Source organism: Oryctolagus cuniculus, chromosome 13 (genome assembly GCF_964237555.1).
Source record: "Oryctolagus cuniculus chromosome 13, mOryCun1.1, whole genome shotgun sequence".
NCBI classification, from domain to species: Eukaryota; Metazoa; Chordata; class Mammalia; order Lagomorpha; family Leporidae; genus Oryctolagus; species Oryctolagus cuniculus.
This window is the reverse complement of record NC_091444.1, coordinates 70,611,490-70,633,073: the sequence shown is the minus strand read 5'-3', so window position 1 is coordinate 70,633,073 and position 21,584 is coordinate 70,611,490. Positions and strand designations below refer to the sequence as shown.

At 52.6% G+C, this 21,584-nt stretch overlaps 1 protein-coding gene and 1 long non-coding RNA gene across 8 annotated transcripts in view; both read left to right on the top strand.

The window, feature by feature from the left end:
- Positions 1-21,584, top strand: part of CAMK1D (calcium/calmodulin dependent protein kinase ID) — a 464,674-nt gene that overhangs the window by 60,563 nt on the left and 382,527 nt on the right. Inside the window, exon 1 of one of the 6 annotated variants that reach the window (XM_070055705.1) lies at positions 460-761. The exons of the other annotated variants lie outside the window; for them this stretch is intronic. The gene's annotated coding sequence lies outside the window, so the exon portion shown is untranslated. Of the gene's footprint in view, positions 1-459; positions 762-21,584 lie in introns of those variants that run through there. 6 annotated transcript variants of the gene reach the window in all.
- LOC138845003 (uncharacterized) overlaps positions 1-21,584 on the top strand; it is a 113,216-nt gene that overhangs the window by 59,477 nt on the left and 32,155 nt on the right. Inside the window, exons 1-2 of one of the 2 annotated variants that reach the window (XR_011381567.1) lie at positions 768-6,691; positions 8,356-21,584. The exon at positions 8,356-21,584 is cut by the window's right edge and continues 32,155 nt beyond it. This is a non-coding gene — a long non-coding RNA (uncharacterized lncRNA). Of the gene's footprint in view, positions 1-767; positions 6,692-8,355 lie in introns of those variants that run through there. The other variant, XR_011381568.1, reaches the window with a different exon arrangement.

The window sequence follows — 21,584 nt, the reverse complement described above, 5'->3', positions numbered from 1 at the left end:
AGGTGGCACCTTTACCTTGCTGTGCTACAATGCTGAAAGCCTCAGAGTGCTTTTTATCAACCTTAGTGAAAAATCATATATTTTAAACTTTTTTTTTTTTGACAGGCAGAGTTAGACAGTGAGAGAAACAGAGAGACAGAGAGAAAGGTCTTCCTTCCGTTGTTTCACCCCCCAGATGGCTGCTACAGCTGGTGCGCTGTGCCAATCCGAAGCCAGGAGCCAGGTGCTTATCCTGGTCTCCCATGCGGGTGCAGGGCCCAAGGACTTGGGCCATCCTCCACTGCACTCCCAGGCCACAGCAGAGAGCTGGCCTGGAAGAGGGGCAACCGGGACAGAATCCGGCGCCCCAACTGGGACCAGAACTCGGAGTGCCAGTGCTGCAGGCGGAGGATTAGCCTAGGAGCCACGGCGCCAGCCTCTTTTAAACTTTTAAAAGTAGAGGTAGTAGTCTCTTAATTTTGTGTCTTGATGATCTACTTCAAATTAATGAACATTTGATGATTTTATTATGAGTGATAACATTTGCTTTCATAATTACTACCAGGTATATCTGTGACTACTCCTGACCTGTTGACGTAGAAACAGCACTCTTTATTTAAGAAAAGGCGGATTCCCCCCTTGTCTGCAGTGAGTAGGTCACGTCCCATCCTGTGCTGCAGCACCATGGCTGCTGAGGAGTCTGGGTGACCTGGGGGAGCCGCCAGTGACTTCACAGCTCTGCTGCATCCTTTGACCGGCCTCTGGATAACTTGTTGCAGAAGGTGGGTGATGAAACAGTTCCTCCTATGCCAGTCCCCACCCCAGCCGCCGTTCCCAGAGGACTAGAAGGGTGTGAGCTGCATAGCTGTCTTTATTCGGGCCTGCTCAGCTACCAGTGTGGGAAGAGTTTGGTTTTTGGGGGCAAAGTACATTTGGGGAGTGAGGAAAGCCAAGGTTCGCAGTGGCTGTTTGCTAACTCACCCATTGGCTTGGTCCCCACTTTGTTGGTAACGCATTTAGAAACCTTTCGGGGTAAGCAGCATAGGCTGCTATAAGATACAGAAAAATTCCTCTGAACAGACCCATTGTATAAGACATGGCTGGTGCAACCCTTTGGAACTGGCTCCAGTTTCTCGGAGCCGTCTCTGTCAGACCTACTGACAGCAGCAAGGTCAATATTATCATTAGTCTAAATGGAATAGGGTGACATGGTGCCCCTGATTCCTAGGTGTCCCCTGTTGAATTTTCCAGGCTTCCGCTGTGTGCTGACCCGTCGGCTCCCAGGTGTGAGACTGGAGCAGGGCTGTATGTTCCTCAAGCCTCAGCCATGTGTGGATTGACCAGCTTCCGGTGTGGTCACAGCAGGGCAGTGGGCTCAGAGGGTGACTCTGAGGGGTTTTCGGGATCTGCGGTCACTGTCCACTTGGCAGCAGCCTTTACTGGACACTAATGCCCCCAGGCGTCTGTACCTTTAAGGCTGTGGGAGTGGTTAGAAGCACAGGGTAGGCTCCCTTCCTGTGTGCCTAAGGGGTGCCCTGTGCCAGTCTTTTCCCCATACGAGGTCTCCTGGCCCGTGAGGGTGCACTGGATTACTTAGGGGCAATGGGAAGTGTAACACCCACTGGGGTAACTGGGCTGTTGTGGCCAGGAGCTGTAGCTGGGCATGGGTTTCTAAATTTTCCAGTTTTCTCCTGTCTCCGGGAATCTTTATAAGGGGAGGGGCCTGCCAGACAGAATCTCATAGCTGAGAGCTTGGTTCCTGTCTGCGGTGAGCATCTCCCTCTGCGGAGAGCTGGAAGCAGTACTGAAGTCCAGGGTAATTGGGCCTCCTGACAACTTTCTCATGGCGTGTTTCAGGCTCCGGTTCATGCGCTCAGCTTCCCCTGACCTCCGAGACCAGGAAGCTGTATGTAAGTTCGATTCCATTGGTACGGCCTTTGCCCGTGCTGTGTGACCTCAGCCATGAAGCAGGCCCATTATCTGACCCAGCCGAGGGAGGCGTCCGATGCCTGGGTAAAATCTCAGTCGGCAGAACCCTCTAACATCTCTGGCTCTCCCAGTTCCGGTGGGGAGTGAGTGCCTCCACCCAGCCCGAGGTACAGGCAGTACCCAGCAGGTGTCCATGGCCCCTGCTGGGCAGTAGGTCAGCAAAGCCTACCTCTGGGTCTTCAAACAGGCTTTGTCCGGTTTTCTTGTATTCCTGGCAGCTGGGAGGGCCGCTGTTTGGCATGGTTGCGGGCACAAGTGTAGCATCTCTGGGTTATGTTTTTGCAAAGCGTGGGGAGTTTGGCCACATAATAAGAGCAGTTTACCAGAGCTTCTAATGCTGTTTTTCCCATGTGAGTGTTTTCATGAAGCTGATGAAGCAGGGGGTGGGCCAGGTGATCTGGGACAAAAAGGCTTCTGTCAGGAAGAAACCACCTTCCGTCCACACTGTCGATACCCTTTTCTGTTATGGATAAGAGTTCTCTTCCTCTGGGGCACACTTTGGGTGTTCCCGGGCTCCAGTGGCCTCCTGCAGGTTGCAACTCAAAGGGCCAGCCTTGTTTGAGCACACAGCAGGGAAGGGAGGGGTGTCTCTCAGTGCTTGTTAATGGTCAAAGCGGTGGTTCCCAGCCCACACATGAAATTGTTACGGAAACCAGGGGTGGGAAAACTCCCTTTGTTCAAACAGGCACCAGAGACAGTGGAGGATGGAGAGCGATTTATTAACGCCAGCGGGCTCAGCTGGAATCATTTCCTGAGAACTGTGCAACAATCCCGAGTTTCCTGCAATACTTACAGGTTCATCAGCATCATACCTTAGCCCTTACAGCATTGGTGGGTTTAAACTGTAGCCTGCGTGACTCAAGACCGCACTTTCAGTGGTCGGTGTGTCCAGTGTGTTTATAAAAGAGACACCTGGCGCAGATTTATGGGACAGATTTATGACTGGAGTTACAGAAGGCAGAGCTTAGGACATCTTCCCTCCAAAGATGAGATGACCACGCACAGCGGCTTCACCAGATAATTGCGAGCAGCTACTTCCAAGGTCAATGTCGGGGTTGACTTTCCTTCCTTTGTCTCTGGTTGCAACCTTATTTCCTCTATGGCCTCGCCCGCGGTGGGGCTGGGCGTGAGCCGTGCCAGCAAACCGCAGCCGCCTGTTTCAAATTGGTTCCTGCCTTGTTTCACTGGCCTCCTGTTGATGCTGACCGTGTCACCTGCGCTCTTTTTGATGGTTTCCTGTCAAGCCCCTGAGCTTTGAACCTGTTCCCTGGAGGCCAGGCGTTCAGGAATGGTTTCTGCCGCTATTTGGAGGTTTTCCCGTGTGAGAGCGCTCTCCTCTGTGCAGCTGAGCGATGCATCAGGCCGCTGGGGAGGAGGGTTCAGGATTCCAGGGGGGGAAAAACAGGAGGGAGGAAGAACGAAGCCTTTCATTTTTCTGGTTATTCTTGATCTTCCGCGTGTGTTGCTAATGGGATAATTGCACAGGGATCAACACGTAGCCGTGTTGCTGCGATGGAAGCTGCCCACGACCACGAGCGTTCCCACATAATGACGGGGCTGATGCCGGGACGCGGCTCCCGGGTGTGACTCAGTCCATCCCTCAAGCCCCAGCTTGCTGCCCCAGCACGAGGCCGGAGCCAGGGGAGAGCTCCATGCCTTTTCTGCCCATGAAGAGACAAAAGCAGACAAAGCCCTCCCAGATAAATAGAAAATCGTATGTTAGCTTACAGAAATATCTCGCCAGTGTGTTTTCTTTAGGAAGTGTGTGGGTTATGTAATGGCTTCTGATGGTAAAAATCTATGCCATTTATTTATTTATTTATTTACTTGCAAGGAGGAGCTTCTTACGTACATGGATCTTGTGCTTAAGATTACAAAACACAGGATTTTATGGGGCTGGCACTGTGGCGTAGTGGGTAGGGCTGAGCCTGCTGTGCTGGCATCCCTCATGGGTGCCTGTTCAGGTCCCAGCTGCTCCACTTCTGATTTAGCTCTCTGAAAGCAGTGGAAGATGGCCCCAGTTCTTGGGCCCCTGCTCCCGTGTGGGAGACGTGGAGGAAGCTCCTGGCTCCTGGCTTCAGATTGGCACAGCTTCAGCCATTGCAGCCAATTGGGGATGGAAGACCTCTTCTCTCTGCCTCTCCTCTCTCTGTGTAACTCTGACTTTGAAGTAAATAAATAAATCTTTTTAAAAAAACCACAGGATTTTAATAAATTTGTCTTCTCACACATACACACACACACAACTCCTGTCTGCTGGTTTACCCCCCACCCAGTGTCCTCAGTGTTATAGCTGAGGCCAGGTCAAAGCCAGGAGCCTGGGATGCTCTTTGTGTCTCAAACGTGGGTAGCAGGGACCCAGCTCCGTGAGCCATCACCTGCTGCCTCCAGTGGTTGACATCAGCAGGAAGCTGGGTTACCCTTGAAGCCAGGTGCTCCAACAAGGGATGCAGGTGTCCCAAGAAGCATTTTAACTCCTGGGTCAAATGCCTGTCCCGGTAGGGTGTGGGCATAGGATGGCAAAGAGAAGGAAAGGTGAGTTGCTCTTGCTACCTCTTTCTAGTACGTCTGGGACTTGGAGGATTTCCTCTTGTGCTGTCCGTGGTTCTCATCTAAACTTGTAAGAGTGACCACCTCACTATATTTTTTAAAAAAAAGCCCCTCACATTCCAGCCCATGACACATGGGTGCTGAGACCTCTGGGCTCTGTGTGCGTGGATGTTTCCAAGGCGACATTCGATCTCCCTTTCTGCAACCAGAGCGAAGCCGGCTTGACATGGCAGCATGGGTGGCTCAGATTTGGATATAAGATACATTTCTGGGAGCTGGCACTGTGGCATAGTGGGTTAAGCTACTGTCTGCACCACTGGCATCCCACTTGGGCACCAGTTCGAGTTCCCAGTTCTACACTTCTGATCCAGTTCTCTGCTAATGCACTTGGGAAAGGAAAGCAGTGGATGATGACCCAGGTCCTTGGGCCCCTGCACCTGCGTAGGAGAAGTTCCTGGCTCCTGGCTTTGATCTGGCCCAGCCTTGGCTGTTGGAGCCATTTGGGGGAGTGAATCAGAGGATGGAAAATCAATCTCTCTCTCTCTCTCTCTCTCTCTCTCTCTCTCTCTGAAGCTCTGCCTTTCAAAGAAATAAAATAAAATTCAAATAAAAAAATTAAGCTGAAGAGCCCAAGTGGTGGGTATTTGAAATTAGACAAACCTTACTGGTTCCTATTGTTCAGTTGGCCTCTGGTTGGGTGTGTCTTGGGCCTTGCAGCATCTTGGTCTGTCCTGTCCGGCCCCCTGCCAAGGTGCCCCCTTTGAGGCCTGCCCTCTTCTCCGGTTGCTGCAGCCTGCACACCCCGATGCGGTGGTTCCGAGTACCTGCACCGTTCCAGCTGCCTCCTGTGTCATCACGTAGACTAGCCGTATGTTTGGTTTGTCTGGGACAGTTCTGATTTGTGTCTGTGCACATTCGTCGTTCTTAAGCATGGCCAGGTTTAGGTGGTAAACTGCATGCTTTCTGTCTCGCTAAGGGCTTTCCCAACGTGCCTTTACAGCCTCTTTGGCGTGGCACTGTGCCAAGTCCTCTCTCTCTCTCTCTCTCTCTCTCTCTCTCTTCCTCGACATGGGGGTGTACCTGTTTTGGCCTGATCTGACCGCTCCTCTCTCTGGGCTCCTCCCGGTTTAGATTTCATTCCCAGGAGCCCTGCCTGTTCTCCCCTGAGCACTAGGTAAGGGGCCACTCCCCTAGCACCTGTGCTCAGCTCTGAACCATTTATTGCTTCTTTTTATAATTGCTTGTTGATTCCTCTCATGCCTCACCTAGATTCTTATCTAAAGGACTGGGTCTTGGTCCCTGCTCCCTGAGGTTACCCCCAGTGCCTGCCGCATAGTGGATGCTTGATAAGTATTTGTTGAAAAACAGAGCAAACGTGTGAGACGAAAGGATTCCTTCCAAGTAAGAAAACGTAGTTTATCGGTCATCCCAGTTCATAGGTGATGACGGGAAGATTTGGGGGTGTTCCTGAAGGCTGAGAATAGAGGCCGGCATATTCTCATCCTGCTATTAAATAATTCGGGCTCCCCGTGACTGTGCTGGGAACAGCCCTTGCCAGGTATACGTCACCTCTTTAACGTGAGCCAGCTTCAGCTGATCCTGGTATTATTACAGTTTCCTCTTTAGCACACTGTTCGCGATAAGTTGTTATTTTGAGCCCTGCAGTAACTCCTGTTTAATGAGACGGCTCTGAGGTAGGGAATAGTTAGGCCCGTGTGGCGTCAACCCAGCAGCCTGGAAACACGTCGCCTGGTTCAGGACTTGCTTGTTGAGGCTGCCTTGTTTCTGTGGTGGGGGTGTTTCAGGACAGCTGGGCGTGCCTGCTGGTTCAGACGGAGCCCCAGCAGGAGAGGGAGCTCCTCCGAGATGGTTCAAGTGAGGAGACAGTGACAGAAAGGCTGATTCGGGGGCGTGGGTGGAGTGAAGGGAACCAGCAGTGGCTGCTGGAGCACCCAAGGCTTGCAGCACCCCTGGGTGAAAGGGGCCAGGGAGAAGCCCAGTGAGGTGTGGAGCACAGTGCTTGCCCAGAGGGAGCCGGGAGCTGCCATCGCTGGGGCCGTGGACCAAAGCAAGGAAGGAGACCCCGGCCTCTCTTCCTTTTCTTCTCTGCTCCTCAGATGGTGTCTCCCGTTGGCCAAGGGACAGGGGAGCCTGGATGTCGCTGTCCACCAAGGTTGGCCTCCTGGGGTGGAGAGGAGGGTGAGAGCGAGATGTGGGAGGGCAGCAGGAGCCGCACCCTACTTTCTCCTTCCCTAGGGATCCTCGAGGGCCAGGTTCTGTTGCCCTCCTTTGGTCACTCCCTGGGAAATGTCACAGGGCCACAAGCACGCGTCTGCTTTTACTGAACGCCCCCTTCAGACGGGTGCTGACCCACGTCCAGCCCACTCAGAATCTGTTCTCTTTGTGGAGCCCTGTGGCCTGGGCTGTCTGTGAACTAGAGAGTTGTTGGGCCACTGAATTTAGCCGGTGCATGTTAAGGTCACAGTTCTTTCTCTCCAGAATTTGTCTCATCCCCTTTCAGCGTTTTTACCTTAATGTGATTCCTCTAACACGTTGCAGTTCTTGCTCTCTTTCCTGCCACCACCCTTGTCCGAGACACGGTCTTCTGTTCTCCGAGTGCAGCAGCTTCCCAGCGGTTTCCTTGTCTCTCAGTGTGTCCTTGTCCAGCGTAGCCTGTTGTCGGGAGCCAGTGCAATCCCAGGAGGAGAGCAGCCAGACTGTGGCACTGTCCTTAGTTGGAGCTTTTGTTGTTGTCCACTGTGTTCAGAACACAACCTGATGATGACTGTCGGTGTCCCCATGAGTGCTTACAGAATTATATGAAGAGGCACGGCTTTAGGGAGGGGATTGGGCCATTGGGATGGAGCCCTCACAGGTGGGATCAGAGCCCTTTACAAGGAGGCCCCCAGAGTTCTCCCTTTCCCCTTCCCCACCATGTTGGGATACAAGAAGTTGGTTGTCTGCCGCCTAGCACCTGACCATGCTGGCCCCTTGAACTGTGAGAAATGCGTTTCTGTGGTTTTTGAGCCACTGGGCTGGGGTGCTTTGTTAGAGCAGAGAGGCTGGGCTGAGATGCCCATTTCTGCCAGAGGGGTCAGTCTTGGCCCTCCCTCTTCTCCTGTGGCTGTGCCTCCCTCACCACCCCCTCGTGTTGAGTCCCTGCATGCCCACGCCCTCTCCCATCTCACGGCCTCGTTCATGTTCTTTCCTCTTTGCAGACTCTTCCTCCTCTTCTTCCTGTCTGTCTGTCTAGCTGGCGTCTTCTCATGCTGCAGTGGGAATGTCACCTCCTCGGAGTGTCCTTTCCTGACCACCGAGTGCCCCCTTCCCTGCCCCCTCTCCGTCTGTGACCCTGCCCAGCCTCTGTTGTTGCCTCGCCTCGCTGTGCTCAGCACGGGGACCAGCACGAGTGGGCACTGAGTCGGGGTTTGAGGAGGGGAGCTGCTGAGAGCACCCAGGTGCACCTGGAAGACAGCACAGAGGACGTGGCCGCTGCGTGCAGCAGTGTTGCGTGAGCAGCCTCGGTTCTGGCAAATCCCTTACCTCTGCCTGTGTCCCTGTGTGCATTCATTTAGTTTAACTGACTCGTTCAGTCCCCCTGCGGGCCACCCAGGCTGGGTGAACCCATTTCTGAGGACAGCGCTCCACGCCCACATGATATGGATCCCTCACTCCTCCCATGTCTCTCCTGCATTCTGTCCTGTTTGCTTCCTTTCTCCTCTTATTCTTTTCCCACCCCAGTCTTCAGCCTTCCTTGGCTTCATTTTCATTGCTGTTCATAGTGATAAAAGCATACACAGCCCCTACCCCAGTCTCTTGCTCTTCTCTCTTGGACAGAAGCCAGGAACCAGGATAGTCATGGACAACCCCTGCCCTTTCCGATCCTGCTCTTTTGGGATTTGTGAGCATTTGCGTGGGACCAAGCCAATGCTGACTTCTGCACACTCTCTGTGAAAAGGCGCCATGTGTTCAGTAAGGACCTGGGGGACTGCCGCCTGCTCCCAAGAGGGCGGGGCCATCTCAGGGCATGGAACACTCGTGTTTGTTGGTGGGTCCGGGAGGAGCGCTTCTGTTAGTGCCACGGCGTCCCGCACCCGTGCGTTCTTGTTTGTGATGACCTTGCTCCGGAGTATCTGGAGCTTGTACGAAATCCGATTAGCCATGACCCCAAGTCATCGGAGTTAAGTACATGACTTTTCCTGCAGCCTGCCCGCCGGGCCACGTGCCACCCTCTGGGAATGAGGCAGTCCTGTACTGCTTTTGCAGAGGGACAAACTGAGTCTGCAGAGCTGCCCCAGACACTGAAGCGCCAGGTGCTTCCTCATGGCGGAGCTGCAGCCGGAACCTCCGCACGCTGAGTTGGATCTCTCCACTGCAGCTTTCCGGGCTCTTGCAGGCTTGGAGAGCTTTTGTGCATACGTGTGATGAATAAAAAAAAAATGTTACAATAAATTCACTTGGCCTCATTTTCACCACATTTATGCATCCTTCCTCTTGCTTTTATTGCTTTAGTATTGTAGTAGAGAAAGGGAGAAGAATTAAAACAATAAACCAAAACAGGACGGCGGTTTTGTGGGAAAGTTAATCAAACACATCTCTCGCCTCTCCGTATGCCACTTGGAGCCCAGAGCTGCTGTTCACAGCTGCCTGTAGTCCTGGTGATGAGAGCAGGACTGGAGATGGAGATCTTTGCTGACTGATGGTGTGGCCACTCCCTTGCTGGAAGCAGCCAGGGCCTGCAAAAGGCTTGTGTGAATTGGAGGCTGTGTGTGTGCAGCAGTGGGGAGGGTCCCATGCTCCCAGAGAAACAGTTGCACCTGTACACTGCCCAGAGCTCATAAACAACTCTCTCTTTCTCCCCACCAGGGGACCGTTTGTTTAAATTTTTATTTTCAAGGGTAGGGAACCTTTTTTTTTCTGCTGAGGGCCACTTGGCTCTTTAAAACATTGCTTGTGGGCCCTACAAAATTATCAACTTAAAAATTAGCTCGCTGTAGATGTGTTGAATTTTGAGTGCCACCTGCGGTTGCCTTGGCAGGGCCAGCCCAAATCACAGACCAGACGTTCCCACCCTTGGTTGAGAAGATTGGCCAACACCCATGAAAACCCGGGGTGGCCCCCCACCTGCTGCCCACCCCAGTGAGGCCTCTGTCTCATGTGCCTGACGGGGGCTGACCTTTTTCCTTCCTTCCCCCTGCCCTGGATGGCTCCGGGGGAAAGCTGGAAGCGATGGCCCCGTTCTCCAGCTTTCCTTGATTGTGATTTTAGATCCACAACCTCCTCACTTGCACTGAGGATTTTTGTCTTGGCAACCTCTGCTGGTTCCGGACTTTTATTTTTTTCTTCTGACGTCATCGAGCCTCTGACCGAGACTTTGCTTTCAGCCACGCGGGAGAGTCAGGTTGCACCCTTGGAAGACACCGAGAAGGTCCGATCGTGTGGTCTGCAGCAGAGGTGGCTGAGATGGCCTTTGGGTCTGGTGCTGTGCCTTGGAAGGGAGACCTCCGAGCAGTGGGCACTCGGGAGCTCTGATTGGCCCTTGGTGATGATGACAGGGAGAACAGGAGCCATTTGGCGCAGAGACATGGGTTGGAGCTTGATTGTGGCCTTGGGAAGACAGCTCCAGAGAGATCTTCCCAGGGTCCTGAGGGTCTCCTCCACCATCCCTCCTTGGTTTGCAGGCAGCTCTGTGGGTGAGTCCAGGGCTCTTCTGGCTGCCATGTGTATTTGTGCGGCTCTGGCAGCTCCAACTGGGGCCTGGTGTGAAGCCTTTTGCTTTCCAATCTAAGGGAGAGGAATGAATGAATGGTATCAAGGCACCAGCACCTGCCTTGCTCACTTCCTCAAAGACCACCCACCTTATGGGGACCTGGGCATTGGGGCTCTGCTCCCTTTGGGGCCAGCCATACTTGGCACCTGTCGAAGCCCAGGTCCACCTGGCTTCTGAATCCCAGTGGGGACAGGTGACCTTTGGGAGTCTTGTACAAGGTCCACGGAATTAGAGCCCATGCAGATGCTGCGAAGGATGGAACAGTCCCTGAGCCAGCTCACGAGATAACGGGTGGGAACAGCAGATTGTGAGCGATGACGTGTGGGCACCGGGACAGGTGGGACAGGAGCTACCTCACACTGCTGAGGGAAAATGGATAAACCACACACAGGTGCTAGGTTAGATAGCACCTCAGCCAGCCTCAGGTCACCCCCTTGATGCCGCCTCTTTTATTTTAAAGATTTAATTTCTATTTATTTAAAAATCACAGTGACAGAGAATGTGAGCTCTTTCATTCACTGGTTTACTCCCCCAGTGACTCTAATGGCCAGAGCTGGGCCAGGCCAAAGCCGGGAGCTAGGAACTCCATCTGGGTCTCCCACGTGGGTAGCAGGGGCCCAAGGACTTGGGTCATCTCTGCTGCATTCCCAGTGCATTAGGGAGCTAGAGGGGGAGCAGAGCTGCCAGGGCTTGAAGCAATTCTGTGATACGGCTTCACAGGTTTAACCTGCTGTGCCGTGACGCCGGCCCCTGTTTCTTGTAGAGATTAGAAGAGATTCCCTGCTTTTCCATCTGGAAACTTCTCCTGCAGCTACTTCTGTGTCCACTGCTTTCCAGGAAATGTGCTGATCAACCTCATCACTGCCGTGTGCCCTTCTGCGGGGCACAGGACCAAGAGTGGATCATTTTCCTTGTGCCTCACTTCCTACTCCAGATACATGGGAACGATCTTCTCAGGTTGAAGAGTGTGATTTTTGCTTCTATTTGCTTTTTGAATCAAGATAGTCTGGGCTTGCTTAGCGTCATCTCCCACAGTTTTGCTTGCTTATTTTGTCAACAAAAGAAGGATACAATTAGGCCAAGGAGAACAGAGTCTGATAACAACAGAGCGCGGAGTTTTGGAGTTTTGCTTGGTAGTCACCTGATTGGCAGGGACCAGGAACTTGTTACTGGTATCTTCCCCAGGTGCCTCCCATGTGGCTGTTCAGAAAGCTGAATGGGCTAGATGGAGGCCGTGGGTTTGGAGCATTTCTGTACTGACTTAGGGATGTACCTGCCAAAGCACCGCGTGCTTGAGGCCTTGGTCCTCAGCATCTCCTAGCTCTGTGTCTCCAGGGTGGTGCTGCAGTTAGGAGAGCCCTCAGCTCGTGAATGGATGTGTCGCGAATCCCACCCTATCGGGAGTGGCGGTCCCCAGCAAGGACCTCGGGCTCCTGGATGCGTCTTGCTGCCCAAGTGCCTCTTCTCAAGCGTGAATGGCCCCTCTGGGAACTCTTAAGTATCATTCATGCCTTGGTGTAGTAGGAAAAGCTGTGCTCCTTGCAAGAAAGGGAAGCGTTGGATATTGAGGACCTGTGCTGCTCCCCTGAGCTTAGCTGACCAGTCCAGAGAACGTAAAAAGTCCCTAGCTGTCCCGGACCCCCAAGGCCACTCCTGGGTCTGGGGATTTTCTAGCAAGACCCACGGGACTCAGCATATAATTGTACACATGACCGAGATTCATGACCAATGGAAGGCTGCAGGGCAAGAATAGCAAAGAGAAAAAGCGCCTGGGGTGAAGTCTGGGGCAAACCGGGCCACACTTCCAGGAGTGCTGAGCCCGTGGAGGCAGGCAGGATGTGCTGAATTCCTGCAGCAGTGACGAGTGGTGGCATTGCATGCCAAATGGTGTCTGCCAGGCACACGGCTTGGGGACTGCTCACAGAGGCTCCCTCCGCCTGACCCAGACCCGCATCCCAGACTCCCTGAAGGAAAGTAGGGCAGCTGTGGTGTCTGCACAGACAGGCTAGCCAGCCCCGGGCCCATGGAGGTCTCTTCGCAGAGGATGACAAGCCCCCACGTGCTAGGGTTTTGCAGGGAGGGGGGGAGCATCAGCATGAATTAGGGAGTGGGCCAGCCTAGGTGGGACGGGGCATGAGGGCTCTGGGAAGGTGCATGATCACTCAGCGGCTCAGAAGGAGGAGTGGGATACAAGGACAGGCTTATCTCCAGGTGGGAGACGGGAGTCTGCAAACCTCAGTGCATCCTTGGTTGAACTTGAACTCTCCAGTTGGGTCTGTCCTTTGAGGCTGCCCTGGGGGCCCATTCCTTCACAGTGTGGGGAGCTGCCTTTCTTTGTTCTTTGTTTTGAGAGAGGGAGGGAGGTAGGGAGGGAGGAAGGGAGACAGAGACAGAGAGAGAACTCCATCTACTGGTTCACTCCCCAGATGGCTGCAACTGCTGGAGCTGTGCTGATCTAAAGCCAGGAGCTTCTTCTGGGTCTCCCATGTGGGTGCATCTTCTACTGATGGCACTTGGGCCATCTTCTACTGCTTTCCCAGGCCACAGCAGAGAGCTGGATCGGAAGTGGAGCAGCCAGGTCTTGAACCAGTGCCCGTATGGGATGCCGGCACTGCAAGCGGGGGCTTTACCCACTACGCCACAGCGCCAGCCCCAAAAGAAACTTATTTCTTAGCGTTCTGAAGGGAAGTCTGGTGTTGGGCTGCCAGCATCTGGCCAGGGCCTTGTTGCTGAGTTGTCCTGCGGGGGGAGGACAGGAGGAGCGAGAGCAGGCGCTCCAGCTCTCAGCCTTTTGTATAATGAATGCATCCACCAGCTTGCTGACGCCTCCCACCAGGCCCCAGCATGGTTGCAGTGGGGATTAGATTTCTCACACTTGGTTTCTGGGGGCCACATTCAAACCACAGTACCTTGGTCGGCGTAGTTCAGTGTTTCTCCTTCAGCTCAAGCAGAATGAGACGCTTGTGTGGTCCTTTGTTTAGGGCCAGCTGAGCCCCTGAATCCCGGTCCTTGGGGCCTGACCTGGGCTGGAGTCGCTCTTCCTTGTTTGCCTTTGGGATTTCTAGGGGCAAGGATATTGCTGAGTAATTCTGAATGTGCAAATAGACAAACGCTGTCTTCCTGTTGCCTTCTTACCTCGAGTAACCAGGCCTGAAGCTTCCGTCCTCCAAACACTAGAACAAGAGGGTCTCTTGGCATATTTATGCACTCGTGGTTGACCATTCGGGTGGAAGTGCCCAGGACCTCTGGCAAACTGCTTGTTAGCTCTTCTGAATCTCCTGTCGCTAGTGGGGGACCATCAGGGCTTGAGGTTTGCTGAGAATGTGTGTGAAGGCTCTGGCACTGGCTGCTGGTTGCAGATGGCCACTGTCACAATTTCAAGGACCAGGAGTAAGGCTGAGTCTCATTGGAGCTGTGAGGCCACCTGGGACCCTGGCTTCAAGTCTAGGCCATTCTTCCCACCAGCTGGAGCCCTCTCTGTACTGGCCCAGAATGAGCTGGTGGCTTTAGGGGTGATAGCAGCCAGCAGGTGATTGTTTGAAGATTCAAAAGATTTCAGGCTGTAAGTGAGCAACTAGTTCTCTGCCTATATTTCAAAAGTTAAAGGGCCGGGGCTGTGGGGCAGCAGGTTAAGTCACTGTCTGAAGTGCCGGCATCTCGTATGGGCACCAGTTCGAGTCCTAGCTGCTCCACTTCTGATCCAGCTCTCTGCTATGGCTTGGGAAAGCAGTATAAGATGGCCCAAGTGCTTGGGCCTCTGCACCCACTTGGGAGACCAGAAAAAGCTCCTGGCTCCTGACTTTGGATCCACCCAGCTTTGGCCATTGTAGCCATTTGGAGAGTAAACCAGTGGATGGAAGCTCGATCTCTCTGTAACTCTGCCTTTCAAATAAATAAATCTTTAAAGAAATAAAAGTCCTGGTGCTATTCTGAAACCTATTAAATAATACTCTGAACTGTGCGCACCTGTAAGCTGTCTGTGTACCAGCTAAAGCCCTGCGGAATGCTCAGTGTTCGCCCAGACACCTGAATTGCCTTCAGCCTGGCCGGGGCATTCGGAGGCTTGAAGCACCCAGCTGGGCAGTTGAGCCAAGGCTGGCCTGGGGCCTGACCCTGCGCTTCCTGGGTAGGGGCTCTTTTGGGAAAAGGGGAGTAGACCAGGAGGCAGGTTGCTGTCCCCCAGCAGGGAGCCCAGTCGGCCCTGAGCGGCATGCACCTGCTCCCGTGGTCTCTGCACGCAGAGCTCAGGTGCTCCCCTGCACTGATGGTTTTCTCACCTCGTCTGCTCAGCACCTTTAGCGCATCCCCTTTTCTGTCGATGACTCCTCCTCCTCGGCGGTTATTTTGGAAGGGCCTCCTGGAGATGCTTGTCTCTGTGCGACAGCCTGGAGTTCCTGTTACCGCGAGGCAGCACAGGTCTCCCTCCCGAGACCCTGCTCCCAGGCAGCCTGCCCCTTGGAGGCCAGGCCAGGAGGACAGGCCTGCTCCGAGCCTCGCCTGGTTAGAGGCTGGCTCTGTGTAGCTCAGTGGTCATTTCCAGGCCCTGCTCTGCTTTCCATCCCTCCTACTCTTCCATGCCTGCAGGGGGTCAGGATCAAAACCTCTTGTTTGCATTTTCTTTCTGGATGAGAAATGTGGCCGGAGGGTATTTTCAGAGGTGTCAGGGAATGCATAAGTTTGCTAACTCAGTGGTGGTTTCCTTGCATGCTGGCAAAAGCCTTTCTCCTCATCCTTGTGTTGCTAACACATCCTGGCAGTCTGAGTCCAGCTGGGCGTGCCCTTTTACCCAGCCCAGTACTAGAGAAGGGTGTCGGGTGTTGGGCTCCCGAGTCCCCGTCTTTGTAGATGAGGAGCCTGAGAGGGTGGGGACACCGTGGAGACCCCAAGCTTGCAGCTGAACAGGCCCAGAGGGTTCTAGTTCCGCAGGAGGAAGGCTCCAGTGCTGCTGGCTGCCGGGCATCTTGCTTTACTGCGAACTCCCAGATGGCCCCTCCGTTTCTTGGTCTCCTTTTAAGTACGTGCCTGGCATACGCCTGGGAGTTGGCTCCTGGTTTCCTGGCTAGCGCCGGGTGTGTTGTGTGGGGGCGCCCACAGCACAGGACCTGCTGTGGCCCTGAGGATTTGCTGAGCGTTTCCTCCTCCCGTTCCCAGGAAGCCACGTGCTCTTCAGCGTGGCGGGTGTGACCCTAGATGAACACCTAGGAAGCTGGTGGGAGAGGCATCATTCTGGGTTTTGTTGAGGCTGGCCAACCTATTGTTTTGTTTTGCCCCTCCGTGCTCGCTGCTGGCGAGGAGCTGACGGTGCAATCCGAGGAAGCAGGTGTTTTTCTCCGTGGTGTGGCGGGACTGCCTAGAGTTGCTGGGCTCAGTCACCGGGAGCCACAGTGACTCTGTCTCGGACCTTTGTGGAGGGAGCAGAGCCGGGGGTGGGGAGTAGGGTGTCTTGGTAGACCTGCGGGCATTAGGACTTGGAGTTGGGTCTTTGAGACCAACGGCTGGGGTGTTTATCAGACACAAAGTAAGGAGTCAGCCCCAGGAGTTGGTTGCAAGACCACCACCTCTCCTTTGGTGATTCTCCAGGAGGCTCCCCAGGGGGTAGTGGTTTGTTGCAATTATGGCTGAGATTCACTGTAGTGAAAGCATACAGAGCAAAACCAGCCCAGGAAGAGGTGGGGGGGGGGTAGGAGGAGCAGTCCAGGAGGAAACAAGGCCGGACCTCCCCAAAGGCGCCTCTCCATGGAGTCACACAGGATGGGCTGTGTTCCCCCAGCAACCAGTGGTGACAACATGTGGGAAATTGTGTCTGCCAGAGAAGTGCACTAGAGACTCAGTAGCCATGAAAAAAAATGCACTGTATTGTAAAAAGTATTTTTACTTCGCAGCATAATTGAGTGCAAGGTGTCGAGTGTCCCGTGTGTGTGCTGTATCCCCCTCACATACACATACATAACCTCACTCTGTTCAGTGGCCTCTCGTCCCCCACCCCTGAGTGGGACATTTGTGACTGTTCCTGGAGTTCCAGGGACACAGCGATATGCCCAGAGTCCACAGTTTATGCCTGTGTCGTGCTTGGTGTTGTGCAGTGTGCGGGTCGGACACACATACAGTGACAGCATCCACGACTGTCGTATCATGCAGAGCGTTTGGCTGCCCCCTGAAGGCTTCTGTATTCTGCCTGTGTGTATACAGCCCCTTCCTCCCTCACGCCTGACTGCCACTGATTTCTTTGTCCCGTCTCCATAGTCTTGCCGGTTCTGGAATGTGATCCGGCTGGAGTCATCCAGATTGTGGTGAGCACCCTCTGCTTAGCACATACAAGAATTCCAGACTGACAGAAGCAAAGCAAACCGCACTGTTTGCACCAATAGCTTATTCATAGGCAAACCACCCTTTCCAGCCGGGGTGGTGGGACCCCACCCAGAATCCAGCCTCACAAGCGGACCTTCCAAGATAGCCGGCAGATCTGCTCTGTGAAGTTTTCTGTGCACACCCTACTGTGTACCAGGCCTGGCAGAGGGAGAGTCAGGTGTCGCTGGCCCTTCCCACCTGGCCGTGGCCTTGCCTTCCCCATCTCTGGCCACTGACTTGTAGATTTGTGCTGGAGAGGAGCCATGCGCCAGGCTGTTCTCCATGTCCTTTGTTCCCTCTGGAACTTGGCTTCTGCCCAGGCAGATGACCTCATTCTGTTCCTTTAAGAAGCCCCTTTTGGAGCTGGCTCTGTGGTGTAGTGGGTAAAGCTGCCACCTGCAGTGCCAGCATCCCATATGGGCGCCAGTTCAAGTCCTGGCTGCTCCACTTCCGACCCAGCTCTCTGCTATGGCCTGGGAAAGTAGTAGAAGATGACCTGAGTGCTTGGGCCCGTGCACTTGCATGGGAGACCCAGAAGAAGCTCCTGGCTCCTGGCTTTGGATTGGCACAGCTCCAGCCATTGCAGCCAACTGCAGAGTGAACCATCGGATGGAAGACCTCTCTCTCTCTCTGCCTCTCCTTTCTCTATGTAATTCTGACTTTGAAATAATAAATAAATCTTTAAAAAAGAAGCTCCTTTGAAAACTCTGTTTTTGAATTATAGTGTATTCCACTAGTTGAGGTTCCTGGATCTACCTTTCCTATTTTTATGGTGACCATTTTACTATATATTTAGCTAGCTTGGAGGTAAACTTAACAAAAGAAAGGAACTAACCCATCACCTGCCTAGTTCATTCCCCAGGTGCCTGCCTGGTTGAAGACAGGACCACAACTCAGGTCCCCCCGGCAGGTGGCAGGAACTCAGTGACTGGGGCTGTTACTGCTGCCTCCCAGTACTGGCAGGAAGCCAGTAGGAAGCCAGCACTGGCAGGAAGTTGGAGTCAGGACCCAGGGCTGGGAAGCAGTGTAGGGTGCGGGCATCCTAACCACTAGGCTATACACCTTCTCTGGAGTTCAACATCTTAGTGAAATTTGCTACCTGCTCCTGACCTCTCACCCAGGTTTAGTGGGTCTACATTTCTGGTGGTGTGCTAGGGGTGGTTAGCCCTGAGACTTCAAATTCTCACCGTGGTTTCTGAAGGTTGAGGCATTGTGCTAGAGACGTGATAACGTTTATTCTCCTTAGAGGAAGCCTTGATCTTTCTGTTTGGCTTCTTTTAGCCTCTCAGGGAAGATTTTGGGTTTTAGTGCAACAAAGAAAATGACTTGCCTTTGGATGCTAAAGGCAAACCTGCACCCTTGGATGAAGCTGTGGCTTGAATATTTTTAGAAAGATGTGATACTTTCATTTTTTAAAAAAGATTTATTTATTTATTTGCAAGGTAGAGTTAAAGAGAGGCAGAGGCAGGAGAGAAAGCAAGAAGTCTTCCATCCACTGTTTCACTCCCCAGATGGCCACAATGGCCGGAGCTTTGCCCATCCGCAGCCAGGATACAGGAGCTTTTTCCAGGTCTCCCATGTGGGTGCAGGGGGCCAAGGACTTGGGCCATCTTCTACTGCTTTCCCAGGCCACAGCAGAGAGCTGGATCAGAAGTGGAGCAGCCGGGACTCGAACCAGCACCCGTATGGGATGCCGGCTCTGCAGGCAGTGGCTTTACCTGCTACGCCACAGCAGTTTCCCTTAAATTTTCCTAGGACTTCAGCCTCTGCATCCTCCCCGCCCCCCACCGTAGTTAGTAAAAGCAAGTTCCACACTCCTTACGTATGGGTGACCATCACCAGCCGAGGACAGTGTGACACAGAGTCTCAGGGCCAAGGCTTTGCTTTTGGGACCTGGTATGTCACAGGATAAAATGATTTTGCTTTTCCACTGTTTGTCTTTCAAGTCATTCTCGACAGGTGCTTTCCGTGTGCCTCAGAGACCCGAGCGGTTGTTTGTTGTGGTTTAATTTTTATTGCAAGCTCTGGTCTCTGGGCGCACTTGTTGCACTGGGGCCAGACAAGCAGAGCCATGTGTTTTCAGAGTGGTTCTGTGTGTTTACACCCGGTGTGTTTGCAGGAAGCTTTAGTGGATGTGGAGTTTAAATTGCTATGACCAAAATGGGCCTTGAGTGTTGGCCTGGTTTGAGTTGCGATGACAACTGTAGATTGTTGCTCTAACCATGCTTCCTCCCCTCTTGGTTGGCGTCGCCGGGGTGAACATCTGGGGGCCGGGCCTGAGCTGCAGCTCTGCACTGCTGAAACGTTTGCCCTTGAACCTGGTCTTCCTGGTCTTTTTTGGCAGGGGCGGGAGGCTCACTGGTTCCTGCTGCTCTGTCTTAGACACTAAGACAGCCAGTCTACAGAGAGGCCTTTTTTTTAAACAACATGGAAAGAATTTAGTGGCCTGATTGTTCTTCCTTCCTACTGGAAAAATTCCCTTTAAATTTGGAGGAAGGCAGATGGGGACTCTTGGGCCTGAAATTCATTCTGCGCAACTCCTTATAAAAGTTGCCTTTTTATCACTTAGCAATCATGAACAATTTGTCCTGTCTCCTGCTGTTCCAGATATATGTTAGTCATTTTGGAATACCTGTTTTGTTGTCATTGCCTCACTTGGTATGACAAAAAACAAATTCTTCTTTTCACTCTCAGTGGATACTGAACTGTTCTGTCCATAGTCTGCTCCATCCTCAAAGATGGCAGCTAACACCCGGAAAGAACCTCTTTTTAGGCAGGATTGTGTCTTGTGCTCAGGTCGTCAGTTTCAGTCAAATCTCCAGAATGTGGAACAGATTTAGAAATTGTGTGCAGGGACTGGTGCTATGGCACAACAGGTTAAAGCCCCGGCATCTCATGTGGGCTCTGGTTCGAGTCCTGGCTGCTCCTCTTCCGATCTAGCTCTCTGCTGTGGCCTGGGATAGCAGTAGAAGATGGCCCAAGTCCTTGGGACCCTGCACCTATGTGGGGGACCCAGAGGAAGTCCTGGCTTCGGATTGGCTTAGCTTCAGCTGTTGCAGCCATCTGGGGAGTGAACCAGTGGATGGAGGACCTCTCTCTCTTTCTCTCCCCCGCCTCTGCCTCTCCTTCTCTTTCTGTGTAACTCTTGACTTTCAAATAAATCTTTAAAAAACATTGTGTGCAGTGACTTCTCTTGCACAAAACATGTAAAAAAAATCAGAAATGTACAGTTTACTTGTAAAGTTATGAAACATTATCAGTTTGATGGCGTAAAAACCAGTAGTCATAATTCTACAAGTCTTATTTTTTAAAAAGATTTATTTATTTGAAAGAGTTACACACAGAGAAGGAGAGACAGAAAGAGAGAATGTCTTCCATTCGCTGGTTTACTCCCCAATTGTCCACAACGGCTGGAGCTGTGCCAATCCGAAGCTAGGAGGCAGGAGCCTCCTCCAGTTCTCCCACATGGATGCAGGGGTCCAAGGACATGGGCCATCTTTTACTACTTTCCCAGGCCGTAGCAGAGAGCTGGATCAGAAGAGGAGCAGCTGGGACTCCAACCGGCACCCATATGGGATGCCAGGACTGCAGGTGGCGGCTTTATCTTCTCTGCCACAGTACTAGACCCACTACAAGTCTTATTAAAGAAGTAGCACTTGGGGCCGACACCATAGCACAGCGGGTTAAAGCCCTGGCCTGAAGCGCCAGCATCCCATATGGGCATCGGTTCTAGTCCCACTGCTCCTCTTCCGAGCCAGCTCTCTGCTATGGCCTGGGAAAGCAGTAGAAGATGGCCCAAGTCCTTGGGCCCCTGCACCCATGTGGGAGACCTGGAAGAGGCTCCTGACTTTGGCTCAGTGCAGCTCCGGTTGTTGTGGCCATCTGGGGAGTGAATCCACAGATGGAAGACCTCTCTCTCTGTCTCTACATCTCTCTCTAATTCTTTCAAATAAAATAAATCTTAAAAAAAAAAAGAAGTAGCATTGATGACACCAATACAATGTTGCTGGTGGGCTCAAAGGGTTATGAAAGTCATCTTTATTTGTAATTTGCTCTTCTTAAAGCTTTAATGTCTCAAACGTGATAAAAAATAGATTTTGCTTCTACCAATGCCTTCCTTCAGGTAAATAAAAGCCCTTCTGTCTATTGCCACTGTTCTTATTTATTAACCCCAAACCTTGGAAATTTACCTCCTGAGTTTTCCTAGGTCTAAAAGTTTCCTTTGGACGCTCTTTTAGTTTCTGAAAGGTTGCGTGTGTGTGTACACGCATGTTCCTTTAATTTTCTTTCCTAAGGAGGAGAAGATAATAAAAAGGAGCTTTGATCTTTTTGAGCATTTTGGGCCATGGAAACCTGTTCATCTGGCTCAGTCGCCAGGAGAGGCCTGTCAGATGTGCGTATGTTCAGAGGTGCCCAGAATTCACCTGTGACGGCGGGCAGTGACGGGCAGCCGGTTTCAGGCAGTTTTTTCTCCTTCCCATCCTCTTTTTCCTCATTTCCTTTACTTTTTCTGCTTCTCTCTCACTACTACTTTCTAATGTCCCTCTTCAGTTTCAAGCCGTTAAAAATGTCCATTTTCATATTAGCTCATAGCAGTTGAGGAAGCAGTGAGCCCACTCTCAGAAGCGTCTGTTTTGTTAAGGACTCTGGGAGACAGGTCCAAAGAAGTGAACCTTCAACAGTGAAATCCTGGCTTGAGTAGGAATGATACCAGGAAGCAGAGAGTCTTTTCAGGGGTTGCTGGTGGACCAGATTTTATTCTGTGTTCACGGGAGAGAGACGTGCCCACCGTATCCCAGGCACTACGCACAGGTGGATGACGGACACTTGTTCCTCCTTGGGTGTGGGGAGCAATCCGGACTAGACTAAGTTGCTCGAATTAGGACTTATTCTATGCATCTGCTCTCCCACAATATGGCGCTGGGAGAGAAGTAAACAGCTTCCGCAC